This window comes from Lates calcarifer, unplaced genomic scaffold, assembly GCF_001640805.2.
Source record: "Lates calcarifer isolate ASB-BC8 unplaced genomic scaffold, TLL_Latcal_v3 _unitig_2348_quiver_2236, whole genome shotgun sequence".
Taxonomy (NCBI): Eukaryota; Metazoa; Chordata; class Actinopteri; family Centropomidae; genus Lates; species Lates calcarifer.
Window position 1 is genome coordinate 1 of NW_026116155.1, and position 24,524 is coordinate 24,524.

Here is a 24,524-nt window from a genome sequence, read left to right on the forward strand (position 1 = left end):
GACCGGTGAGAAAAGTCAATAAAACCAGCAAAGTTTGTGCACCGCGCAACTTTGTCAAACTGCAGTATAGTGCTTGCAACGCCTCGGGGACAAGCCTCAGATGAGGGTCAGCTAATGCTGATGTCGCCGAACTCTGGCATTGTGCAGTGTGGCCACCATCAGCCAGGGTGCTGTGTCTGGAACCGACCCCACCGTCTCTGACAACTCCAACTCATACTTACCTGGCAGGGGAGATACCATGATCAAGAAGGTGGTTCACCCAGGGCGAGGCTCAGCCATTGCACTCCGGTTGCGCTGACCCCTGCGAATTCCCAAATGTGGGAGTCTCGACTGCATAATTTCTGGTAGTGGGGGACTGCGTTCGCGCTCTCCCTGACCGCTACGTCAAAGGAAAACAAGGTGTCCCGGGTAGCTTTTTTACTCGTAAGCGTGAAAGCGTGCTGCCAACTATGCCAGTTTTACGACTGCAGAGTCGGTGCTGTTGTCGGCCGTGACGATTGGTGGGCGTTTCTGTATGTTACAAGCACACATGCCCCAGCCCCCGCCCCCGCCCCCAAAGGCGGGGCTTTCCGCCTAAGCCTAACCCTCCGCAAACCCCCATTGGATAGCGCATGTGACAGTACGGGGCAGGGTAGCTGACGGGTGCGATCTGGGATTTGGAACGCGGCAGGCGCAAAGAGAGGCCTACCGTGACGGTGGTGGCTGGGACGACTGGGGTTCTCGGCTGCCTCAAGGCGAAGGCCGTACTGACTCTGGTTTCTCTTCATAACGCACAAGTCTTTCGCCTTTTACTAAAGACTTCCGTGGAGAGGAACGCCAACGAGTTTAAGCTATTTTTGGTAGGTTTGGCCGTAAGGCTGAGCCCTTTGAGTGTGTGAAAAGTCAAACGGCTGTCTCCGCTAAGAACCAGGGGTGCAAAGTGGGGGAGACTGGGTGGGGGTGCTAAGCAGCAGCCATTGTTTAGGCTGGCTTGAAAACAGGGCACCGTGACAAGAGAGGATCGTGCCAAGAGCTTGGACGGAACACGAAACGCTTTGGACTCATCGCTTCTCGGCCTTTTGGCTAAGATCAAGTGTAGTATCTGTTCTTATCAGTTTAATATCTGATACGTCCCCTACCCGGGGACCATATATTAAATTGATTTTTGGATCAGGGAGCCCGGAACGGGGGCTTGCTCCTTCCACTCCACGCATCGACCCGGTATTGCATTACCTCCAGGTACGGTGCACATTCTCTGGAAACGTGCAATGTAACTATAGAGTTTTGTGGGGGGTGTTTTTTCCAGGGGAGTCCCCTTGCTTTTCTCACATTCCTTTATCGATAGGGTACAAGTTGCTCAAAGCCCTGATGCGGTTACTGAGTCGTACGCTTAGTGGTGCACTCTGATTTTTCCCTTCCCCGGAGGTTGATCAGGGTGTACCGTCTCTCTTTTGCAGCTGAAAAGAAGGTAAAGTAAGCAGTTCCCTCTATATGAAGGGGATAACGTGTCCAACAGACCTTTAGAGACGGGAGCATACACGGCTTATGCATTACTGTTTTTTGAAAAAAAAACAGGCACATTCCAGTTTGTCTGGGCCGAGCTCCGACCGGTGAGAAAAGTCAATAAAACCAGCAAAGTTTGTGCACCGCGCAACTTTGTCAAACTGCAGTATAGTGCTTGCAACGCCTCGGGGACAAGCCTCAGATGAGGGTCAGCTAATGCTGATGTCGCCGAACTCTGCATTGTGCAGTGTGGCCACCATCAGCCAGGGTGCTGTGTCTGGAACCGACCCACCGTCTCTGACAACTCCAACTCATACTTACCTGGCAGGGGAGATACCATGATCAAGAAGGTGGTTCACCCAGGGCGAGGCTCAGCCATTGCACTCCGGTTGCGCTGACCCCTGCGAATTCCCCAAATGTGGGAGTCTCGACTGCATAATTTCTGGTAGTGGGGACTGCGTTCGCGCTCTCCCCTGACCGCTACGTCAAAGGAAAACAAGGTGTCCCGGGTAGCTTCTTTTACTCGTAAGCGTGAAAGCGTGCTGCCAACTATGCCAGTTTTACGACTGCAGAGTCGGTGCTGTTGTCGGCCGTGACGATTGGTGGGCGTTTCTGTATGTTACAAGCACACATGCCCCCCCGCCCCCGCCCCCCAAAGGCGGGGCTTTCCGCCTAAGCCTAACCCTCCGCAAACCCCATTGGATAGCGCATGTGACAGTACGGGGCAGGGTAGCTGACGGGTGCGATCTGGGATTTGGAACGCGGCAGGCGCAAAGAGAGGCCTACCGTGACGGTGGTGGCTGGGACGACTGGGGTTCTCGGCTGCCCTCAAGGCGAAGGCCGTACTGACTCTGGTTTCTCTTCATAACGCACAAGTCTTTCGCCTTTTACTAAAGACTTCCGTGGAGAGGAACGCCAACGAGTTTAAGCTATTTTTGGTAGGTTTGGCCGTAAGGCTGAGCCCTTTGAGTGTGTGAAAAGTCAAACGGCTGTCTCCGCTAAGAACCAGGGGTGCAAAGTGGGGAGACTGGGTGGGGGGTGCTAAGCAGCAGCCATTGTTAGGCTGGCTTGAAAACAGGGCACCGTGACAAGAGAGGATCGTGCCAAGAGCTTGGACGGAACACGAAACGCTTTGGACTCATCGCTTCTCGGCCTTTTGGCTAAGATCAAGTGTAGTATCTGTTCTTATCAGTTTAATATCTGATACGTCCCCTACCCGGGGACCATATATTAAATTGATTTTTGGATCAGGGAGCCGGAACGGGGGCTTGCTCCTTCCACTCCACGCATCGACCCGGTATTGCATTATCTCCAGGTACGGTGCACATTCTCTGGAAACGTGCAATGTAACTATAGAGTTTTGTGGGGGGTGTTTTTTCCAGGGGAGTCCCTTGCTTTTCTCACATTCCTTTATCGATAGGGTACAAGTTGCTCAAAGCTCTGATGCGGTTACTGAGTCGTACGCTTAGTGGTGCACTCTTGATTTTTCCCTTCCCCGGAGGTTGATCAGGGTGTACCGTCTCTCTTTTGCAGCTGGAAAAGAAGGTAAAGTAAGCAGTTCTCTCTATATAAGGGGATAACGTGTCCAACAGACCTTTAGAGACGGGAGCATACACGGCTTATGCATTACTGTTTTTTGAAAAAAAACAGGCACATTCCAGTTTGTCTGGGCCGAGCTCCGACCGGTGAGAAAAGTCAATAAAACCAGCAAAGTTTGTGCACCGCGCAACTTTGTCAAACTGCAGTATAGTGCTTGCAACGCCTCGGGGACAAGCCTCAGATGAGGGTCAGCTAATGCTGATGTCGCCGAACTCTGGCATTGTGCAGTGTGGCCACCATCAGCCAGGGTGCTGTGTCTGGAACCGACCCCACCGTCTCTGACAACTCCAACTCATACTTACCTGGCAGGGGAGATACCATGATCAAGAAGGTGGTTCACCCAGGGCGAGGCTCAGCCATTGCACTCCGGTTGCGCTGACCCCTGCGAATTCCCCAAATGTGGGAGTCTCGACTGCATAATTTCTGATAGTGGGGGACTGCGTTCGCGCTCTCCCCTGACCGCTACGTCAAAGGAAAACAAGGTGTCCCGGGTAGCTTCTTTTACTCGTAAGCGTGAAAGCGTGCTGCCAACTATGCCCAGTTTTACGACTGCAGAGTCGGTGCTGTTGTCGGGCCGTGACGATTGGTGGGCGTTTCTGTATGTTACAAGCACACATGCCCCAGCCCCCGCCCCGCCCCCCAAAGGCGGGGCTTTCCGCCTAAGCCTAACCCTCCGCAAACCCCATTGGATAGCGCATGTGACAGTACGGGGCAGGGTAGCTGACGGGTGCGATCTGGGATTTGGAACGCGGCAGGCGCAAAGAGAGGCCTACCGTGACGGTGGTGGCTGGGACGACTGGGGTTCTCGGCTGCCCTCAAGGCGAAGGCCGTACTGACTCTGGTTTCTCTTCATAACGCACAAGTCTTTCGCCTTTTACTAAAGACTTCCGTGGAGAGGAACGCCAACGAGTTTAAGCTATTTTTGGTAGGTTTGGCCGTAAGGCTGAGCCCTTTGAGTGTGTGAAAAGTCAAACGGCTGTCTCCGCTAAGAACCAGGGGTGCAAAGTGGGGAGACTGGGTGGGGGTGCTAAGCAGCAGCCATTGTTAGGCTGGCTTGAAAACAGGGCACCGTGACAAGAGAGGATCGTGCCAAGAGCTTGAACGGAACACGAAACGCTTTGGACTCATCGCTTCTCGGCCTTTTGGCTAAGATCAAGTGTAGTATCTGTTCTTATCAGTTTAATATCTGATACGTCCCCTACCCGGGGACCATATATTAAATTGATTTTTGGATCAGGGAGCCGGAACGGGGGCTTGCTCCTTCCACTCCACGCATCGACCCGGTATTGCATTACCTCCAGGTACGGTGCACTGTTCTCTGGAAACGCTTCTCGGCCTTTTGGCTAAGACTGCGATCGCCTCCTGTTGGTGGTTAAAATACTTGTCTGTCGTGGCATCGGTTTTATCAGTGCTTGGGAGGATATTTCTAAATGTTCCTTGTTTAAAGCATTTCAATTTTCCAGTAATTGAAAATCTTTAACAAATAGGAATTCATTGGCTGAGAGAGCTATTTTACCTGTTCTCTGCAGGTTGTAACATCTTGACCAGGCCGATCAGGTAAGTACTCTTTGTCTCTTGTGTTATTTATTGTTTTTCATTATTCTTACTTGTCGGATTGATCTTTTACTGGTTTTATTGTTTTCAGCACTTTTTTAGCTTGTGGTGCCTCCATCATGTCGGCCACCCATGCCGGCATGCGGAGGCACCACAGCGTTCGTTTAAATTTTGTGGAGAGAGAGGGTAAACTCCTGGGGATGTCCAGACTGGACTTCTCCAGGAAGCTAGTCCAAAAAGCCTTGGGTTTCACACCAAATGATCTGAACTGTATACTGACCTTGCCTTTTGGTAAAGGCTTTGATGTGAGTTTCCGTTCAGCAGCTCTGCTAAGAGAGTTTTGGACACGTTTTGAAAATGTTAAACCCCAGTTTTCTGCCTTCAGTGTGGAGAAACTGACTGACAATGCCTTAAAAACGGTTATTGTCAGAATGTTCAATGAAACAGTGAATGCAGAGGACATTTGTTTGTGGCTGGGAAGATATTGCACTGTTAAAGGCCAGGCTACCAAAGTGAGAGATGAGGATGGCATTTGGAACTGCGCTTGGAGGGTCCCCATTCAACAATGGCAGGACCCCCAGGGCTTCCAAGGCCTAAAACATCTGCCATCCATGATAGTTCTGGGAGAAAACAGGGGCTACATCCATTACCAGGATCAGCCCAAGCTCTGCCGCAAGTGTGGTGAGCACGGGCACCTGGCCGAAGCTTGTCAGCAGACTGTCTGTGGGAAATGCAGAGAAATTGGGCACACCTTTGAGGAGTGCACCAATGGCAGAAAATGCAATCTATGTGGAGAATCAAACCACCTCTTCAGAGATTGCCCCAAATCTTTTGCCAACAAAGTAAAGGCAGCAAAAGCAAGTGGGCAAAATGGTGGACCAGGCCAGGCAGTTAGAGAGCTAATTGAAGAGGCTGGGCCGGAAAATTCAAATCTCCCGCCAAATCCTGTGATTGGAGGAGTGGAATCAGATGAGGCGGGAGAAAGGGAGGGGCCTGCAACAGCCCCATCAACAGAGAGTTCTGGAGAGGATGGGGCAATGCAGGTAGAGGGCGGAGCTAGTTCAGATAATGAGGAAGGCCAATTGCAGACTGATAGCGAGGATGCCTCCCCCCCCAACGCCCAGCAAACAAAGAGGCTGGCATCAGAATTGTCCTCTGAGTCTCCTGTATTCTCAGAGAAGAGGGGAAGAGTTGGGACTCTCTCAGACAGTTCATCTGTGGAGGAGCCCAGAGTCTTCCCCTCCGATTCACCAAATGAGGTCTCATTTTTAACAATAGCTCTGCAATCAACCCCTAAGGACTCAAAACTAAATGCAAGGTTGCAGCCTAGACCAACCCCCAGAGTCCATCCGGGGACTGGAGCTAAACCCCCTTACTCTTCACCTGTAAGAGTGAAGGAAGAGCTCCATTCACAGCAGATTATCTGACTGCCATTTTATCTCTGAAATTCCTTGTATAGTCCTTTTAAAATTTCATACCTGTTGTTTTTAACCATACTCATGACTCTCACCTTCTCAACCGTCAATGTGAGAAGTGTGAAGTCGCGAGTTAGAGCCCAGAGTATTTTATCCTATCTTGTTTCCTTTAAGTCAGATGTGTTTTTAATACAGGAATGTGGCATTCCGTTTTTAAAACACTACAGACAGTGGGAGGAGTTGTGGCCATATACATCAATATGGAGTGGATCAAATTACAACAAAAATGATGGAGTGGCCATTTTAATCAAAAATCCTAAGGTTCTGGTGAAGGGCAGCACTGTGGTGAGAAATGGTCGGGCACTTTTAGCACACTTGACTTTTAGGGGAAGGGATTTTAATCTCTTAAATATTTATGGCTTTAATGACAGGAATGACAGGTATGACCTTTTAGAAGAACTGCAGTTCCACATGCTAGGTAGGGAACCTTTAGTTGTAGGGGGTGATTTTAATTGTATTTTAAGCAGGAAAGACAGGAAAAGAGGAGGGCAAGATTTTAAAGTTGATAAAGCATCACTTTTACTACAGGGCATATGCAGGGATTTTAAAATTCAGGACTGTTTTAAAACCATGCATCCTAGAGAGGAGGGCTTCACCTGGTTCAGTGGTGATGGCACCAGAGCCTCTCGCATAGACTATATTTTTACACGGGACTGCCCACCAACCGATGCTAGATTGACCCCTGTTTTCTTTTCCGATCACCTGATGCTTTCCTGCACCCTTTCGCTCTCTTCGGGTGTGACATCAGGAAGTGGTCTGTGGAAACTCAACTGCTCCCTTTTAGAAGACCAGGTTTTAGTCAACCAATACAGGGAGCAGTACAGAGAGTGGCAGACCCTTCAAGACTTTTACGACACATGCGCACACTGGTGGGAAATGGTGAAGGAAAAGACCCAGACTTTTTTTAGACAGGCAGGGAAGAGAAAAAAGAGTAGGGAAAATAGACGCATGATGGGACTGCAGAAACGACTACAACGCTATTTTAAACTACAACAATGCGGAATGGATTTTAGTGAGGAAATAAAACAAGTCAAAACAGAGATGTCGGTTTTAGCAGAAACCAAAAGTAAAGGTGTCATTTTAAGAAGCAGGGAACAAGAAATTGAAGAGGGGGAAAAGTGCACAAGGTATTTTTTTAAGAAAATCATAAATAAAAGGGGAACGGTTTGTAAACTAACAAAAGAAAATGGGTGCACAGTAGAAACAATAGAAGAAATTAAACAAGTTGTTGAAAACTACTATGAAAAATCGTACCAAAGGAAACCTATTGAAAAAGACACCATGACAGAAGTTTTAAACCTCATTACCGGGACAGTAGAAAGCAGCGTGCTTTTAACCCAAGATTTTACGATTTTAGAGTTAAATAAATGCATCACAGGTTTTAAGAAGGGGAAGTCCCCAGGACAAGATGGACTTCCCCTGGAATTTTATTTGACATTTTGGGACATTTTAGCACCTGATTTGCTTGCTGTTTTTATGGGTTTTGAACGACTAGACCGACTTCCTGACAGTTTTAGAATAGGGATAGTGACTCTCCTTCACAAGGCCAAAGATAAGACTGATTTGAAGAACTGGAGACCTATCACTCTTTTAAACTTTGACTGCAAACTTTTTAGCAAACTTTTAGCCTCACGTATGTCTGGATTTTTAGAAGAGGTGATTCACTCAGATCAAGCCTGCGCCATTCCGGGGAGGAAGATCACCGACAGCCTCGTACTGATCCGAGACACCATCTGTTACGCGAGAGACAGAAACATCAGGCTAATAGTACTAAATTTAGATTTTGAAAAAGCCTTCGATCGGGTCTCGCACCAGTACCTCTTTCGGGTACTGCAAAAAATGGGATTTCCAGAAAGGTTTATAGCTTGGGTGGGATTGCTGTACCGGAGCATCACCAGCAGATTTGTTATTAACGGGCACCTGACAAAAGCAGTGGATATTAACTGCGGTGTTCGTCAGGGCTGTCCGTTATCTGCCCTCCTCTATGTCATCTGTATAGAACCTCTGGCGCAGATCTTGAGAAGGGACCAACGAATCAATGGGATCGGAATCCCAGGGAGCGGGGGACTTCAGACTAAATGCGTTTTATACATGGACGACGTGAACGTTTTATGCACCGACCTTTTATCTGTCAACAGGACGCTGGACTTGACTGACTGGTTTGGATGGGCCTCTGGGTCAAAACTCAACAGAGGCAAGACCCAAGCCCAACTTTATGGGCCATGGACGGCGACTGAAATGACAGGACTCCCCCTGACTGTGACACAGACTGACCAGAGAATACTGGGGGTCAAATTTGACAAGGAGGGGGGAGGGAAAACAAATTGGCCAGACGTGGTAGGAAAAGTAAGGCAAAGACTAGGATACTGGGGACTTAGAGGACTGACCATTGAAGGGAAGGTTTTAATCATCAAAGCAGTGATTTTACCCTTGCTTTTACTGATCAGTTCCGTTTTTATCCCTCCTAGGAGAGTGCTTTTAGATCTTGACCGAGCCATCTTTTACTTTTTGTGGGGCTCCAAGTGGGAAAGACTGAGGAGAGACGTGATGAGGAGGCCAAAAGAAAAAGGGGGAAAAGGAGTACCTGACCTACACTTGTTTTTAGGAAGCCGATACGTCGCGCTATACGTGAAATATGCTACAGACCCATCCAGAAACCCTAAGACCACAGCAATGACACGATTCTGGATGGGTTCTTATCTCAAAAGACTGAAGATTTTACCCACTGATCTTAAAGTACCTGTGTCCTTTAACCTGCCACCAGCCTATGCTTTTATTCAGAAGTTTTTAAAGCATTTTAACCTGGAGCAGGAGGAGCTGCAAGTTTTAGCCAATCACCGTGTGTTGATTTCTGTTGTGCAGGAGCAGGAACCAGTGAGTCCAGTGCGCGGGCTTCCATTAGGCCAGCCCTCAACAGTTTGGCGCAACGTCAACCACCCCGCTCTTCCAAACAGACTCCGGGACCTGTCATGGATGGTGGCTCACGAGATCCTCCCGGTCAGGTCCGTCATGCACTCCCGGGGCATGTCGGCGCTCTCAACCTGCCCCCGACCTGGTTGTGGTGCGCCTGAGTCGGTGAGGCATCTGCTCTGGGAGTGCAGCGCTGCCGTAGACCAGTGGGCAATGGCCGGCTCCTTACAATTCCCGTACTTGCCAGCAAGGGAGGTCCTTACAGCACAGCTGGTGCTCTATGGGGTGAGCCAGGAAGCAATCAAAAAAGACGACTTTGCCAAGCAGTGGCTCACCCTGGCCGCCATCAAAGACGCCATGTGGACCTCCAGAAACTTGCTGGTAAGGAAGCACATGCAGATGCCCCCCGTGGCTGTGATCCGGATGGCCGCAGCGACGGTCCAAGTGGCCGAAGCTGCAGGCGGCAGGCCTAGGACACAGCCACAAAGAAGAATCGCCTCTGTGCCCATTCGGACGAAGGAGCCGGAGCTACACGGGAAAAGGTCAAAGCAGCGGCGGCCTGGCTCTCCGGGAGAGGAAGGTGGGAAGGAGCGAGAGGGCGGGGATCTCCTATGAGCACCAGGACAGGATCCTGAGAGACTTACTGTTTGGAGGAGCGGAGTGAGTAACCCTGGGTAGGGACTCACCCTGCTCCTGCACAAGAGAACCTTTTAACAAATACACTCCCTTTTAAAATATTCCTTTACAACTTTGTTGTTTTTTTTTTTAATCTGTAAAACCTCTTAAAAGTACTGTTTTCATTGTCTTAACTATGATTTTACAGATTATCCACAATTGTTGACAAGTTGTATTTTGATGTAGGGTGTATTTTTTTTAATTATGCAAAAGTTTCTATGGAAAATGGAAATGAGTATCAATAAAGAGAAAAAAAAAAAAAAAAAAAAAATCTGTTCTTATCAGTTTAATATCTGATACGTCCCCTACCCGGGGACCATATATTAAATTGATTTTTGGATCAGGGAGCCGGAACGGGGGCTTGCTCCTTCCACTCCACGCATCGACCCGGTATTGCATTACCTCCAGGTACGGTGCACATTCTCTGGAAACGTGCAATGTAACTATAGAGTTTTGTGGGGGGTGTTTTTTCCAGGGGAGTCCCTTGCTTTTCTCACATTCCTTTATCGATAGGGTACAAGTTGCTCAAAGCCCTGATGCGGTTACTGAGTCGTACGCTTAGTGGTGCACTCTTGATTTTTCCCTTCCCCGGAGGTTGATCAGGGTGTACCGTCTCTCTTTTGCAGCTGGAAAAGAAGGTAAAGTAAGCAGTTCTCTCTATATAAGGGGATAACGTGTCCAACAGACCTTTAGAGACGGGAGCATACACGGCTTATGCATTACTGTTTTTTGAAAAAAAACAGGCACATTCCAGTTTGTCTGGGCCGAGCTCCGACCGGTGAGAAAAGTCAATAAAACCAGCAAAGTTTGTGCACCGCGCAACTTTGTCAAACTGCAGTATAGTGCTTGCAACGCCTCGGGGACAAGCCTCAGATGAGGGTCAGCTAATGCTGATGTCGCCGAACTCTGGCATTGTGCAGTGTGGCCACCATCAGCCAGGGTGCTGTGTCTGGAACCGACCCCACCGTCTCTGACAACTCCAACTCATACTTACCTGGCAGGGGAGATACCATGATCAAGAAGGTGGTTCACCCAGGGCGAGGCTCAGCCATTGCACTCCGGTTGCGCTGACCCCTGCGAATTCCCCAAATGTGGGAGTCTCGACTGCATAATTTCTGGTAGTGGGGGACTGCGTTCGCGCTTTCCCCTGACCGCTACGTCAAAGGAAAACAAGGTGTCCCGGGTAGCTTCTTTTACTCGTAAGCGTGAAAGCGTGCTGCCAACTATGCCAGTTTTACGACTGCAGAGTCGGTGCTGTTGTCGGGCCGTGACGATTGGTGGGCGTTTCTGTATGTTACAAGCACACATGCCCCAGCCCCCGCCCCCGCCCCCCAAAGGCGGGGCTTTCCGCCTAAGCCTAACCCTCCGCAAACCCCATTGGATAGCGCATGTGACAGTACGGGGCAGGGTAGCTGACGGGTGCGATCTGGGATTTGGAACGCGGCAGGCGCAAAGAGAGGCCTACCGTGACGGTGGTGGCTGGGACGACTGGGGTTCTCGGCTGCCCTCAAGGCGAAGGCCGTACTGACTCTGGTTTCTCTTCATAACGCACAAGTCTTTCGCCTTTTACTAAAGACTTCCGTGGAGAGAAACGCCAACGAGTTTAAGCTATTTTTGGTAGGTTTGGCCGTAAGGCTGAGCCCTTTGAGTGTGTGAAAAGTCAAACGGCTGTCTCCGCTAAGAACCAGGGGTGCAAAGTGGGGAGACTGGGTGGGGGTGCTAAGCAGCAGCCATTGTTAGGCTGGCTTGAAAACAGGGCACCGTGACAAGAGAGGATCGTGCCAAGAGCTTGGACGGAACACGAAACGCTTTGGACTCATCGCTTCTCGGCCTTTTGGCTAAGACTGCGATCGCCTCCTGTTGGTGGTTAAAATACTTGTCTGTTGTGGCATCGGTTTTATCAGTGCTTGGGAGGATATTTCTAAATGTTCCTTGTTTAAAGCATTTCAATTTTCCAGTAATTGAAAATCTTTAACAAATAGGAATTCATTGGCTGAGAGAGCTATTTTACCTGTTCTCTGCAGGTTGTAACATCTTGACCAGGCCGATCAGGTAAGTACTCTTTGTCTCTTGTGTTATTTATTGTTTTTCATTATTCTTACTTATCGGATTGATCTTTTACTGGTTTTATTGTTTTAAGCACTTTTTTAGCTTGTGGTGCCTCCATCATGTCGGCCACCCATGCCGGCATGCGGAGGCACCACAGCGTTCGTTTAAATTTTGTGGAGAGAGAGGGTAAACTCCTGGGGATGTCCAGACTGGACTTCTCCAGGAAGCTAGTCCAAAAAGCCTTGGGTTTCACACCAAATGATCTGAACTGTATACTGACCTTGCCTTTTGGTAAAGGCTTTGATGTGAGTTTCCGTTCAGCAGCTCTGCTAAGAGAGTTTTGGACACGTTTTGAAAATGTTAAACCCCAGTTTTCTGCCTTCAGTGTGGAGAAACTGACTGACAATGCCTTAAAAACGGTTATTGTCAGAATGTTCAATGAAACAGTGAATGCAGAGGACATTTGTTTGTGGCTGGGAAGATATTGCACTGTTAAAGGCCAGGCTACCAAAGTGAGAGATGAGGATGGCATTTGGAACTGCGCTTGGAGGGTCCCCATTCAACAATGGCAGGACCCCCAGGGCTTCCAAGGCCTAAAACATCTGCCATCCATGATAGTTCTGGGAGAAAACAGGGGCTACATCCATTACCAGGGTCAGCCCAAGCTCTGCCGCAAGTGTGGTGAGCACGGGCACCTGGCCGAAGCTTGTCAGCAGACTGTCTGTGGGAAATGCAGAGAAATTGGGCACACCTTTGAGGAGTGCACCAATGGCAGAAAATGCAATCTATGTGGAGAATCAAACCACCTCTTCAGAGATTGCCCCAAATCTTTTGCCAACAAAGTAAAGGCAGCAAAAGCAAGTGGGCAAAATGGTGGACCAGGCCAGGCAGTTAGAGAGCTAATTGAAGAGGCTGGGCCGGAAAATTCAAATCTCCCGCCAAATCCTGTGATTGGAGGAGTGGAATCAGATGAGGCGGGAGAAAGGGAGGGGCCTGCAACAGCCCCATCAACAGAGAGTTCTGGAGAGGATGGGGCAATGCAGGTAGAGGGCGGAGCTAGTTCAGATAATGAGGAAGGCCAATTGCAGACTGATAGCGAGGATGCCTCCCCCCCCAACGCCCAGCAAACAAAGAGGCTGGCATCAGAATTGTCCTCTGAGTCTCCTGTATTCTCAGAGAAGAGGGGAAGAGTTGGGACTCTCTCAGACAGTTCATCTGTGGAGGAGCCCAGAGTCTTCCCCTCCGATTCACCAAATGAGGTCTCATTTTTAACAATAGCTCTGCAATCAACCCCTAAGGACTCAAAACTAAATGCAAGGTTGCAGCCTAGACCAACCCCCAGAGTCCATCCGGGGACTGGAGCTAAACCCCCTTACTCTTCACCTGTAAGAGTGAAGGAAGAGCTCCATTCACAGCAGATTATCTGACTGCCATTTTATCTCTGAAATTCCTTGTATAGTCCTTTTAAAATTTCATACCTGTTGTTTTTAACCATACTCATGACTCTCACCTTCTCAACCGTCAATGTGAGAAGTGTGAAGTCGCGAGTTAGAGCCCAGAGTATTTTATCCTATCTTGTTTCCTTTAAGTCAGATGTGTTTTTAATACAGGAATGTGGCATTCCGTTTTTAAAACACTACAGACAGTGGGAGGAGTTGTGGCCATATACATCAATATGGAGTGGATCAAATTACAACAAAAATGATGGAGTGGCCATTTTAATCAAAAATCCTAAGGTTCTGGTGAAGGGCAGCACTGTGGTGAGAAATGGTCGGGCACTTTTAGCACACTTGACTTTTAGGGGAAGGGATTTTAATCTCTTAAATATTTATGGCTTTAATGACAGGAATGACAGGTATGACCTTTTAGAAGAACTGCAGTTCCACATGCTAGGTAGGGAACCTTTAGTTGTAGGGGGTGATTTTAATTGTATTTTAAGCAGGAAAGACAGGAAAAGAGGAGGGCAAGATTTTAAAGTTGATAAAGCATCACTTTTACTACAGGGCATATGCAGGGATTTTAAAATTCAGGACTGTTTTAAAACCATGCATCCTAGAGAGGAGGGCTTCACCTGGTTCAGTGGTGATGGCACCAGAGCCTCTCGCATAGACTATATTTTTACACGGGACTGCCCACCAACCGATGCTAGATTGACCCCTGTTTTCTTTTCCGATCACCTGATGCTTTCCTGCACCCTTTCGCTCTCTTCGGGTGTGACATCAGGAAGTGGTCTGTGGAAACTCAACTGCTCCCTTTTAGAAGACCAGGTTTTAGTCAACCAATACAGGGAGCAGTACAGAGAGTGGCAGACCCTTCAAGACTTTTACGACACATGCGCACACTGGTGGGAAATGGTGAAGGAAAAGACCCAGACTTTTTTTAGACAGGCAGGGAAGAGAAAAAAGAGTAGGGAAAATAGACGCATGATGGGACTGCAGAAACGACTACAACGCTATTTTAAACTACAACAATGCGGAATGGATTTTAGTGAGGAAATAAAACAAGTCAAAACAGAGATGTCGGTTTTAGCAGAAACCAAAAGTAAAGGTGTCATTTTAAGAAGCAGGGAACAAGAAATTGAAGAGGGGGAAAAGTGCACAAGGTATTTTTTTAAGAAAATCATAAATAAAAGGGGAACGGTTTGTAAACTAACAAAAGAAAATGGGTGCACAGTAGAAACAATAGAAGAAATTAAACAAGTTGTTGAAAACTACTATGAAAAATTGTACCAAAGGAAACCTATTGAAAAAGACACCATGACAGAAGTTTTAAACCTCATTACCGGGACAGTAGAAAGCAGCGTGCTTTTAACCCAAGATTTTACGATTTTAGAGTTAAATAAATGCATCACAGGTTTTAAGAAGGGGAAGTCCCCAGGACAAGATGGACTTCCCCTGGAATTTTATTTGACATTTTGGGACATTTTAGCACCTGATTTGCTTGCTGTTTTTATGGGTTTTGAACGACTAGACCGACTTCCTGACAGTTTTAGAATAGGGATAGTGACTCTCCTTCACAAGGCCAAAGATAAGACTGATTTGAAGAACTGGAGACCTATCACTCTTTTAAACTTTGACTGCAAACTTTTTAGCAAACTTTTAGCCTCACGTATGTCTGGATTTTTAGAAGAGGTGATTCACTCAGATCAAGCCTGCGCCATTCCGGGGAGGAAGATCACCGACAGCCTCGTACTGATCCGAGACACCATCTGTTACGCGAGAGACAGAAACATCAGGCTAATAGTACTAAATTTAGATTTTGAAAAAGCCTTCGATCGGGTCTCGCACCAGTACCTCTTTCGGGTACTGCAAAAAATGGGATTTCCAGAAAGGTTTATAGCTTGGGTGGGATTGCTGTACCGGAGCATCACCAGCAGATTTGTTATTAACGGGCACCTGACAAAAGCAGTGGATATTAACTGCGGTGTTCGTCAGGGCTGTCCGTTATCTGCCCTCCTCTATGTCATCTGTATAGAACCTCTGGCGCAGATCTTGAGAAGGGACCAACGAATCAATGGGATCGGAATCCCAGGGAGCGGGGGACTTCAGACTAAATGCGTTTTATACATGGACGACGTGAACGTTTTATGCACCGACCTTTTATCTGTCAACAGGACGCTGGACTTGACTGACTGGTTTGGATGGGCCTCTGGGTCAAAACTCAACAGAGGCAAGACCCAAGCCCAACTTTATGGGCCATGGACGGCGACTGAAATGACAGGACTCCCCCTGACTGTGACACAGACTGACCAGAGAATACTGGGGGTCAAATTTGACAAGGAGGGGGGAGGGAAAACAAATTGGCCAGACGTGGTAGGAAAAGTAAGGCAAAGACTAGGATACTGGGGACTTAGAGGACTGACCATTGAAGGGAAGGTTTTAATCATCAAAGCAGTGATTTTACCCTTGCTTTTACTGATCAGTTCCGTTTTTATCCCTCCTAGGAGAGTGCTTTTAGATCTTGACCGAGCCATCTTTTACTTTTTGTGGGGCTCCAAGTGGGAAAGACTGAGGAGAGACGTGATGAGGAGGCCAAAAGAAAAAGGGGGAAAAGGAGTACCTGACCTACACTTGTTTTTAGGAAGCCGATACGTCGCGCTATACGTGAAATATGCTACAGACCCATCCAGAAACCCTAAGACCACAGCAATGACACGATTCTGGATGGGTTCTTATCTCAAAAGACTGAAGATTTTACCCACTGATCTTAAAGTACCTGTGTCCTTTAACCTGCCACCAGCCTATGCTTTTATTCAGAAGTTTTTAAAGCATTTTAACCTGGAGCAGGAGGAGCTGCAAGTTTTAGCCAATCACCGTGTGTTGATTTCTGTTGTGCAGGAGCAGGAACCAGTGAGTCCAGTGCGCGGGCTTCCATTAGGCCAGCCCTCAACAGTTTGGCGCAACGTCAACCACCCCGCTCTTCCAAACAGACTCCGGGACCTGTCATGGATGGTGGCTCACGAGATCCTCCCGGTCAGGTCCGTCATGCACTCCCGGGGCATGTCGGCGCTCTCAACCTGCCCCCGACCTGGTTGTGGTGCGCCTGAGTCGGTGAGGCATCTGCTCTGGGAGTGCAGCGCTGCCGTAGACCAGTGGGCAATGGCCGGCTCCTTACAATTCCCGTACTTGCCAGCAAGGGAGGTCCTTACAGCACAGCTGGTGCTCTATGGGGTGAGCCAGGAAGCAATCAAAAAAGACGACTTTGCCAAGCAGTGGCTCACCCTGGCCGCCATCAAAGACGCCATGTGGACCTCCAGAAACTTGCTGGTAAGGAAGCACATGCAGATGCCCCCCGTGGCTGTGATCCGGATGGCCGCAGCGACGGTCCAAGTGGCCGAAGCTGCAGGCGGCAGGCCTTGACACAGCCACAAAGAAGAATCGCCTCTGTGCCCATTCGGACGAAGGAGCCGGAGCTACACGGGAAAAGGTCAAAGCAGCGGCGGCCTGGCTCTCCGGGAGAGGAAGGTGGGAAGGAGCGAGAGGGCGGGGATCTCCTATGAGCACCAGGACAGGATCCTGAGAGACTTACTGTTTGGAGGAGCGGAGTGAGTAACCCTGGGTAGGGACTCACCCTGCTCCTGCACAAGAGAACCTTTTAACAAATACACTCCCTTTTAAAATATTCCTTTACAACTTTGTTGTTTTTTTTTTTTAATCTGTAAAACCTCTTAAAAGTACTGTTTTCATTGTCTTAACTATGATTTTACAGATTATCCACAATTGTTGACAAGTTGTATTTTGATGTAGGGTGTATTTTTTTTAATTATGCAAAAGTTTCTATGGAAAATGGAAATGAGTATCAATAAAGAGAAAAAAAAAAAAAAAAAAAAAAAAAAATCTGTTCTTATCAGTTTAATATCTGATACGTCCCCTACCCGGGGACCATATATTAAATTGATTTTTGGATCAGGGAGCCGGAACGGGGGCTTGCTCCTTCCACTCCACGCATCGACCCGGTATTGCATTACCTCCAGGTACGGTGCACATTCTCTGGAAACGTGCAATGTAACTATAGAGTTTTGTGGGGGGTGTTTTTTCCAGGGGAGTCCCTTGCTTTTCTCACATTCCTTTATCGATAGGGTACAAGTTGCTCAAAGCCCTGATGCGGTTACTGAGTGGTACGCTTAGTGGTGCACTCTTGATTTTTCCCTTCCCCGGAGGTTGATCAGGGTGTACCGTCTCTCTTTTGCAGCTGGAAAAGAAGGTAAAGTAAGCAGTTCCCTCTATAGAAGGGGATAACGTGTCCAACAGACCTTTAGAGACGGGAGCATACACGGCTTATGCATTACTGTTTTTTGAAAAAAAACAGGCACATTCCAGTTTGTCTGGGCCGAGCTCCGACCGGTGAGAAAAGTCAATAAAACCAGCAAAGTTTGTGCACCGCGCAACTTTGTCAAACTGCAGTATAGTGCTTGCAACGCCTCGGGGACAAGCCTCAGATGAGGGTCAGCTAATGCTGATGTCGCCGAACTCTGGCATTGTGCAGTGTGGCCACCATCAGCCAGGGTGCTGTGTCTGGAACCGACCCCACCGTCTCTGACAACTCCAACTCATACTTACCTGGCAGGGGAGATACCATGATCAAGAAGGTGGTTCACCCAGGGCGAGGCTCAGCCATTGCACTCCGGTTGCGCTGACCCCTGCGAATTCCCCAAATGTGGGAGTCTCGACTGCATAATTTCTGGTAGTGGGGGACTGCGTTCGCGCTCTCCCCTGACCGCTACGTCAAAGGAAAACAAGGTGTCCCGGGTAGCTTCTTTTACTCGTAAGCGTGAAAGCGTGCTGCCAACTATGCCAGTTTTACGACTGCAGAGTCGGTGCTGTTGTCGGGCCGTGACGATTGGTGGGCGTTTCTGTATTTTACAAGCACACATGCCCCAGCCCCCGACCCCGCCCCGCCCCCCAAAGGCGGGGCTTTCCGCCTAAGCCTAACCCTCCGCAAACCCCATTGGATAGCGCATGTGACAGTACGGGGCAGGGTAGCTGACGGGTGCGATCTGGGATTTGGAACGCGGCAGGCGCAAAGAGAGGCCTACCGTGACGGTGGTGGCTGGGACGACTGGGGTTCTCGGCTGCCCTCAAGGCGAAGGCCGTACTGACTCTGGTTTCTCTTCATAACGCACAAGTCTTTCGCCTTTTACTAAAGACTTCCGTGGAGAGGAACGCCAACGAGTTTAAGCTATTTTTGGTAGGTTTGGCCGTAAGGCTGAGCCCTTTGAGTGTGTGAAAAGTCAAACGGCTGTCTCCGCTAAGAACCAGGGGTGCAAAGTGGGGAGACTGGGTGGGGGTGCTAAGCAGCAGCCATTGTTAGGCTGGCTTGAAAACAGGGCACCGTGACAAGAGAGGATCGTGCCAAGAGCTTGGACGGAACACGAAACGCTTTGGACTCATCGCTTCTCGGCCTTTTGGCTAAGATCAAGTGTAGTATCTGTTCTTATCAGTTTAATATCTGATACGTCCCCTACCCGGGGACCATATATTAAATTGATTTTTGGATCAGGGAGCCGGAACGGGGGCTTGCTCCTTCCACTCCACGCATCGACCCGGTATTGCATTACCTCCAGGTACGGTGCACATTCTCTGGAAACGTGCAATGTAACTATAGAGTTTTGTGGGGGGTGTTTTTTCCAGGGGAGTCCCTTGCTTTTCTCACATTCCTTTATCGATAGGGTACAAGTTGCTCAAAGCCCTGATGCGGTTACTGAGTCGTACGCTTAGTGGTGCACTCTTGATTTTTCCCTTCCCCGGAGGTTGATCAGGGTGTACCGTCTCTCTTTTGCAGCTGGAAAAGAAGGTAAAGTAAGCAGTTCTCTCTATATAAGGGATAACGTGTCCAACAGACCTTTAGAGACGGGAGCATACACGGCTTATGCATTACTGTTTTTTGAAAAAAAAACAGGCACATTCCAGTTTGTCTGGGCCGAGCTCCGACCGGTGAGAAAAGTCAATAAAACCAGCAAAGTTTGTGCACCGCGCAACTTTGTCAAACTGCAGTATAGTGCTTGCAACGCCTCGGGGACAAGCCTCAGATGAGGGTCAGCTAATGCTGATGTCGCCGAACTCTGGCATTGTGCAGTGTGGCCACCATCAGCCAGGGTGCTGTGTCTGGAACCGACCCCACCGTCTCTGACAACTCCAACTCATACTTACCTGGCAGGGGAGATACCATGATCAAGAAGGTGGTTCACCCAGGGCGAGGCTCAGCCATTGCACTCCGGTTGCGCTGACCCCTGCGAATTCCCCAAATGTGGGAGTCTCGACTGCATAATTTCTGGTAGTGGGGGACTGCGTTCGCGCTTTCCCCTGACCGCTACGTCAAAGGAAAACAAGGTGTCCCGGGTAGCTTCTTTTACTCGTAAGCGTGAAAGCGTGCTGCCAACTATGCCAGTTTTACGACTGCAGAGTCGGTGCTGTTGTCGGGCCGTGACGATTGGTGGGCGTTTCTGTATGTTACAAGCACACATGCCCCAGCCCCCGCCCCCGCCCCCCAAAGGCGGGGCTTTCCGCCTAAGCCTAACCCTCCGCAAACCCCATTGGATAGCGCATGTGACAGTACGGGGCAGGGTAGCTGACGGGTGCGATCTGGGATTTGGAACGCGGCAGGCGCAAAGAGAGGCCTACCGTGACGGTGGTGGCTGGGACGACTGGGGTTCTCGGCTGCCCTCAAGGCGAAGGCCGTACTGACTCTGGTTTCTCTTCATAACGCACAAGTCTTTCGCCTTTTACTAAAGACTTCCGTGGAGAGAAACGCCAACGAGTTTAAGCTATTTTTGGTAGGTTTGGCCGTAAGGCTGAGCCCTTTGAGTGTGTGAAAAGTCAAACGGCTGTCTCCGCTAAGAACCAGGGGTGCAAAGTGGGGAGACTGGGTGGGGGTGCTAAGCAGCAGCCATTGTTAGGCTGGCTTGAAAACAGGGCACCGTGACAAGAGAGGATCGTGCCAAGAGCTTGGACGGAACACGAAACGCTTTGGACTCATCGCTTCTCGGCCTTTTGGCTAAGACTGCGATCGCCTCCTGTTGGTGGTTAAAATACTTGTCTGTCGTGGCATCGGTTTTATCAGTGCTTGGGAGGATATTTCTAAATGTTCCTTGTTTAAAGCATTTCAATTTTCCAGTAATTGAAAATCTTTAACAAATAGGAATTCATTGGCTGAGAGAGCTATTTTACCTGTTCTCTGCAGGTTGTAACATCTTGACCAGGCCGATCAGGTAAGTACTCTTTGTCTCTTGTGTTATTTATTGTTTTTCATTATTCTTACTTATCGGATTGATCTTTTACTGGTTTTATTGTTTTAAGCACTTTTTTAGCTTGTGGTGCCTCCATCATGTCGGCCACCCATGCCGGCATGCGGAGGCACCACAGCGTTCGTTTAAATTTGTGGAGAGAGAGGGTAAACTCCTGGGGATGTCCAGACTGGACTTCTCCAGGAAGCTAGTCCAAAAAGCCTTGGGTTTCACACCAAATGATCTGAACTGTATACTGACCTTGCCTTTTGGTAAAGGCTTTGATGTGAGTTTCCGTTCAGCAGCTCTGCTAAGAGAGTTTTGGACACGTTTTGAAAATGTTAAACCCCAGTTTTCTGCCTTCAGTGTGGAGAAACTGACTGACAATGCCTTAAAAACGGTTATTGTCAGAATGTTCAATGAAACAGTGAATGCAGAGGACATTTGTTTGTGGCTGGGAAGATATTGCACTGTTAAAGGCCAGGCTACCAAAGTGAGAGATGAGGATGGCATTTGGAACTGCGCTTGGAGGGTCCCCATTCAACAATGGCAGGACCCCCAGGGCTTCCAAGGCCTAAAACATCTGCCATCCATGATAGTTCTGGGAGAAAACAGGGGCTACATCCATTACCAGGGTCAGCCCAAGCTCTGCCGCAAGTGTGGTGAGCACGGGCACCTGGCCGAAGCTTGTCAGCAGACTGTCTGTGGGAAATGCAGAGAAATTGGGCACACCTTTGAGGAGTGCACCAATGGCAGAAAATGCAATCTATGTGGAGAATCAAACCACCTCTTCAGAGATTGCCCCAAATCTTTTGCCAACAAAGTAAAGGCAGCAAAAGCAAGTGGCAAAATGGTGGACCAGGCCAGGCAGTTAGAGAGCTAATTGAAGAGGCTGGGCCGGAAAATTCAAATCTCCCGCCAAATCCTGTGATTGGAGGAGTGGAATCAGATGAGGCGGGAGAAAGGGAGGGGCCTGCAACAGCCCCCATCAACAGAGAGTTCTGGAGAGGATGGGGCAATGCAGGTAGAGGGCGGAGCTAGTTCAGATAATGAGGAAGGCCAATTGCAGACTGATAGCGAGGATGCCTCCCCCCCCAACGCCCAGCAAACAAAGAGGCTGGCATCAGAATTGTCCTCTGAGTCTCCTGTATTCTCAGAGAAGAGGGGAAGAGTTGGGACTCTCTCAGACAGTTCATCTGTGGAGGAGCCCAGAGTCTTCCCCTCCGATTCACCAAATGAGGTCTCATTTTTAACAATAGCTCTGCAATCAACCCCTAAGGACTCAAAACTAAATGCAAGGTTGCAGCCTAGACCAACCCCCAGAGTCCATCCGGGGACTGGAGCTAAACCCCCTTACTCTTCACCTGTAAGAGTGAAGGAAGAGCTCCATTCACAGCAGATTATCTGACTGCCATTTTATCTCTGAAATTCCTTGTATAGTCCTTTTAAAATTTCATACCTGTTGTTTTTAACCATACTCATGACTCTCACCTTCTCAACCCGTCAATGTGAGAAGTGTGAAGTCGCGAGTTAGAGCCCAGAGTATTTTATCCTATCTTGTTTCCTTTAAGTCAGATGTGTTTTTAATACAGGAATGTGGCATTCCGTTTTTAAAACACTACAGACAGTGGGAGGAGTTGTGGCCATATACATCAATATGGAGTGGATCAAATTACAACAAAAATGATGGAGTGGCCATTTTAATCAAAAATCCTAAGGTTCTGGTGAAGGGCAGCACTGTGGTGAGAAATGGTCGGGCACTTTTAGCACACTTGACTTTTAGGGGAAGGGATTTTAATCTCTTAAATATTTATGGCTTTAATGACAGGAATGACAGGTATGACCTTTTAGAAGAACTGCAGTTCCACATGCTAGGTAGGGAACCTTTAGTTGTAGGGGGTGATTTTAATTGTATTTTAAGCAGGAAAGACAGGAAAAGAGGAGGGCAAGATTTTTAAAGTTGATAAAGCATCACTTTACTACAGGGCATATGCAGGGATTTTAAAATTCAGGACTGTTTTAAAAACCATGCATCCTAGAGAGGAGGGCTTCACCTGGTTCAGTGGTGATGGCACCAGAGCCTCTCGCATAGACTATATTTTTACACGGGACTGCCCACCAACCGATGCTAGATTGACCCCTGTTTTCTTTTCCGATCACCTGATGCTTTCCTGCACCCTTTCGCTCTCTTCGGGTGTGACATCAGGAAGTGGTCTGTGGAAACTCAACTGCTCCCTTTTAGAAGACCAGGTTTTAAGTCAACCAATACAGGGGAGCAGTACAGAGAGTGGCAGACCCTTCAAGACTTTTACGACACATCGCACACTGGTGGGAAAGGTGAAGGAAAAGACCCAGACTTTTTTTTAGACAGGCAGGGAAGAAAAAAGAGTAGGGAAAATAGACGCATGATGGGACTGCAGAAACGACTACAACGCTATTTAAACTACAACAATGCGAATGGATTTAGTGAGGAAATAAAACAAGTCAAAACAGAGATGTCGGTTTTAGCAGAAACCAAAAGTAAAGGTGTCATTTTAAGAAGCAGGGAACAAGAAATTGAAGAGGGGGAAAAGTGCACAAGGTATTTTTTTAAGAAAATCATAAATAAAAGGGGAACGGTTTGTAAACTAACAAAAGAAAATGGGTGCACAGTAGAAACAATAGAAGAAATTAAACAAGTTGTTGAAAACTACTATGAAAAATTGTACCAAAGGAAACCTATTGAAAAAGACACCATGACAGAAGTTTTAAACCTCATTACCGGGACAGTAGAAAGCAGCGTGCTTTTAACCCAAGATTTTACGATTTTAGAGTTAAATAAATGCATCACAGGTTTTAAGAAGGGGAAGTCCCCAGGACAAGATGGACTTCCCCTGGAATTTTATTTGACATTTTGGGACATTTTAGCACCTGATTTGCTTGCTGTTTTTATGGGTTTTGAACGACTAGACCGACTTCCTGACAGTTTAGAATAGGGATAGTGACTCTCCTTCACAAGGCCAAAGATAAGACTGATTTGAAGAACTGGAGACCTATCACTCTTTTAAACTTTGACTGCAAACTTTTTTTAGCCTCACGTATGTCTGGATTTTTAGAAGAGGTGATTCACCCAGATCAAGCCTGCGCCATTCCGGGGAGGAAGATCACCGACAGCCTCGTACTGATCCGAGACACCATCTGTTACGCGAGAGACAGAAACATCAGGCTAATAGTACTAAATTTAGATTTTGAAAAAGCCTTCGATCGGGTCTCGCACCAGTACCTCTTTCGGGTACTGCAAAAATGGGATTTCCAGAAAGGTTATAGCTTGGGGGGATTGCTGTACCGGAGCATCACCAGCAGATTTGTTATTAACGGGCACCTGACAAAAGCAGTGGATATTAACTGCGGTGTTCGTCAGGGCTGTCCGTTATCTGCCCTCCTCTATGTCATCTGTATAGAACCTCTGGCGCAGATCTTGAGAAGGGACCAACGAATCAATGGGATCGGAATCCCAGGGAGCGGGGACTTCAGACTAAATGCGTTTTATACATGGACGACGTGAACGTTTTATGCACCGACCTTTTATCTGTCAACAGGACGCTGGACTTGACTGACTGGTTTGGACGGGCCTCTGGGTCAAAACTCAACAGAGGCAAGACCCAAGCCCAACTTTATGGCCATGGACGGCGACTGAAATGACAGGACTCCCCCTGACTGTGACACAGACTGACCAGAGAATACTGGGGTCAAATTTGACAAGGAGGGGGAGGGAAAACAAATTGGCCAGACGTGGTAGGAAAGTAAGGCAAAGACTAGGATACTGGGGACTTAGAGGACTGACCATTGAAGGGAAGGTTTTTAATCATCAAAGCAGTGATTTTACCCTTGCTTTTACTGATCAGTTCCGTTTTTATCCCTCCTAGGAGAGTGCTTTTAGATCTTGACCGAGCCATCTTTTACTTTTTGTGGGGCTCCAAGTGGGAAAGACTGAGGAGAGACGTGATGAGGAGGCCAAAAGAAAAAGGGGAAAAGGAGTACCTGACCTACACTTGTTTTTAGGAAGCCGATACGTCGCG

General features: G+C 48.2%; 16 non-coding genes and 2 pseudogenes across 16 annotated transcripts; all 18 read left to right on the forward strand.

The window, feature by feature from the left end:
• The first annotated feature begins 213 nt into the window (after window positions 1-213).
• On the forward strand, window positions 214-376 carry LOC127140092 (U1 spliceosomal RNA). The gene has a single exon (XR_007810447.1). It is a non-coding gene; the product is annotated as a U1 spliceosomal RNA (small nuclear RNA).
• A 371-nt stretch (window positions 377-747) lies between these two features.
• LOC127140101 (U5 spliceosomal RNA) lies at window positions 748-859 on the forward strand. The gene has a single exon (XR_007810454.1). It is a non-coding gene; the product is annotated as a U5 spliceosomal RNA (small nuclear RNA).
• Window positions 860-1,042: 183 nt separating this feature from the next.
• Window positions 1,043-1,234, forward strand: LOC127140096 (U2 spliceosomal RNA). The gene has a single exon (XR_007810451.1). It is a non-coding gene; the product is annotated as a U2 spliceosomal RNA (small nuclear RNA).
• Window positions 1,235-1,795: 561 nt separating this feature from the next.
• Window positions 1,796-1,957, forward strand: LOC127140108 (U1 spliceosomal RNA). Its single transcript, XR_007810461.1, has one exon. It is a non-coding gene; the product is annotated as a U1 spliceosomal RNA (small nuclear RNA).
• A 371-nt stretch (window positions 1,958-2,328) lies between these two features.
• Window positions 2,329-2,440, forward strand: LOC127140103 (U5 spliceosomal RNA). The gene has a single exon (XR_007810456.1). It is a non-coding gene; the product is annotated as a U5 spliceosomal RNA (small nuclear RNA).
• A 182-nt stretch (window positions 2,441-2,622) lies between these two features.
• Window positions 2,623-2,813, forward strand: LOC127140094 (U2 spliceosomal RNA). Its single transcript, XR_007810449.1, has one exon. It is a non-coding gene; the product is annotated as a U2 spliceosomal RNA (small nuclear RNA).
• A 562-nt stretch (window positions 2,814-3,375) lies between these two features.
• Window positions 3,376-3,539, forward strand: LOC127140107 (U1 spliceosomal RNA). Its single transcript, XR_007810460.1, has one exon. It is a non-coding gene; the product is annotated as a U1 spliceosomal RNA (small nuclear RNA).
• Window positions 3,540-3,914: 375 nt separating this feature from the next.
• Window positions 3,915-4,026, forward strand: LOC127140104 (U5 spliceosomal RNA). Its single transcript, XR_007810457.1, has one exon. It is a non-coding gene; the product is annotated as a U5 spliceosomal RNA (small nuclear RNA).
• A 181-nt stretch (window positions 4,027-4,207) lies between these two features.
• Window positions 4,208-4,398, forward strand: LOC127140095 (U2 spliceosomal RNA). The gene has a single exon (XR_007810450.1). It is a non-coding gene; the product is annotated as a U2 spliceosomal RNA (small nuclear RNA).
• A 5,506-nt stretch (window positions 4,399-9,904) lies between these two features.
• On the forward strand, window positions 9,905-10,119 carry LOC127140097 (uncharacterized; annotated as a pseudogene).
• A 562-nt stretch (window positions 10,120-10,681) lies between these two features.
• On the forward strand, window positions 10,682-10,845 carry LOC127140091 (U1 spliceosomal RNA). Its single transcript, XR_007810446.1, has one exon. It is a non-coding gene; the product is annotated as a U1 spliceosomal RNA (small nuclear RNA).
• A 375-nt stretch (window positions 10,846-11,220) lies between these two features.
• On the forward strand, window positions 11,221-11,332 carry LOC127140099 (U5 spliceosomal RNA). The gene has a single exon (XR_007810452.1). It is a non-coding gene; the product is annotated as a U5 spliceosomal RNA (small nuclear RNA).
• Window positions 11,333-17,013: 5,681 nt separating this feature from the next.
• Window positions 17,014-17,233, forward strand: LOC127140098 (uncharacterized; annotated as a pseudogene).
• A 562-nt stretch (window positions 17,234-17,795) lies between these two features.
• On the forward strand, window positions 17,796-17,959 carry LOC127140106 (U1 spliceosomal RNA). The gene has a single exon (XR_007810459.1). It is a non-coding gene; the product is annotated as a U1 spliceosomal RNA (small nuclear RNA).
• A 380-nt stretch (window positions 17,960-18,339) lies between these two features.
• LOC127140105 (U5 spliceosomal RNA) lies at window positions 18,340-18,451 on the forward strand. Its single transcript, XR_007810458.1, has one exon. It is a non-coding gene; the product is annotated as a U5 spliceosomal RNA (small nuclear RNA).
• Window positions 18,452-18,632: 181 nt separating this feature from the next.
• On the forward strand, window positions 18,633-18,823 carry LOC127140093 (U2 spliceosomal RNA). Its single transcript, XR_007810448.1, has one exon. It is a non-coding gene; the product is annotated as a U2 spliceosomal RNA (small nuclear RNA).
• Window positions 18,824-19,385: 562 nt separating this feature from the next.
• On the forward strand, window positions 19,386-19,549 carry LOC127140102 (U1 spliceosomal RNA). The gene has a single exon (XR_007810455.1). It is a non-coding gene; the product is annotated as a U1 spliceosomal RNA (small nuclear RNA).
• A 375-nt stretch (window positions 19,550-19,924) lies between these two features.
• LOC127140100 (U5 spliceosomal RNA) lies at window positions 19,925-20,036 on the forward strand. The gene has a single exon (XR_007810453.1). It is a non-coding gene; the product is annotated as a U5 spliceosomal RNA (small nuclear RNA).
• Window positions 20,037-24,524: the final 4,488 nt, after the last annotated feature.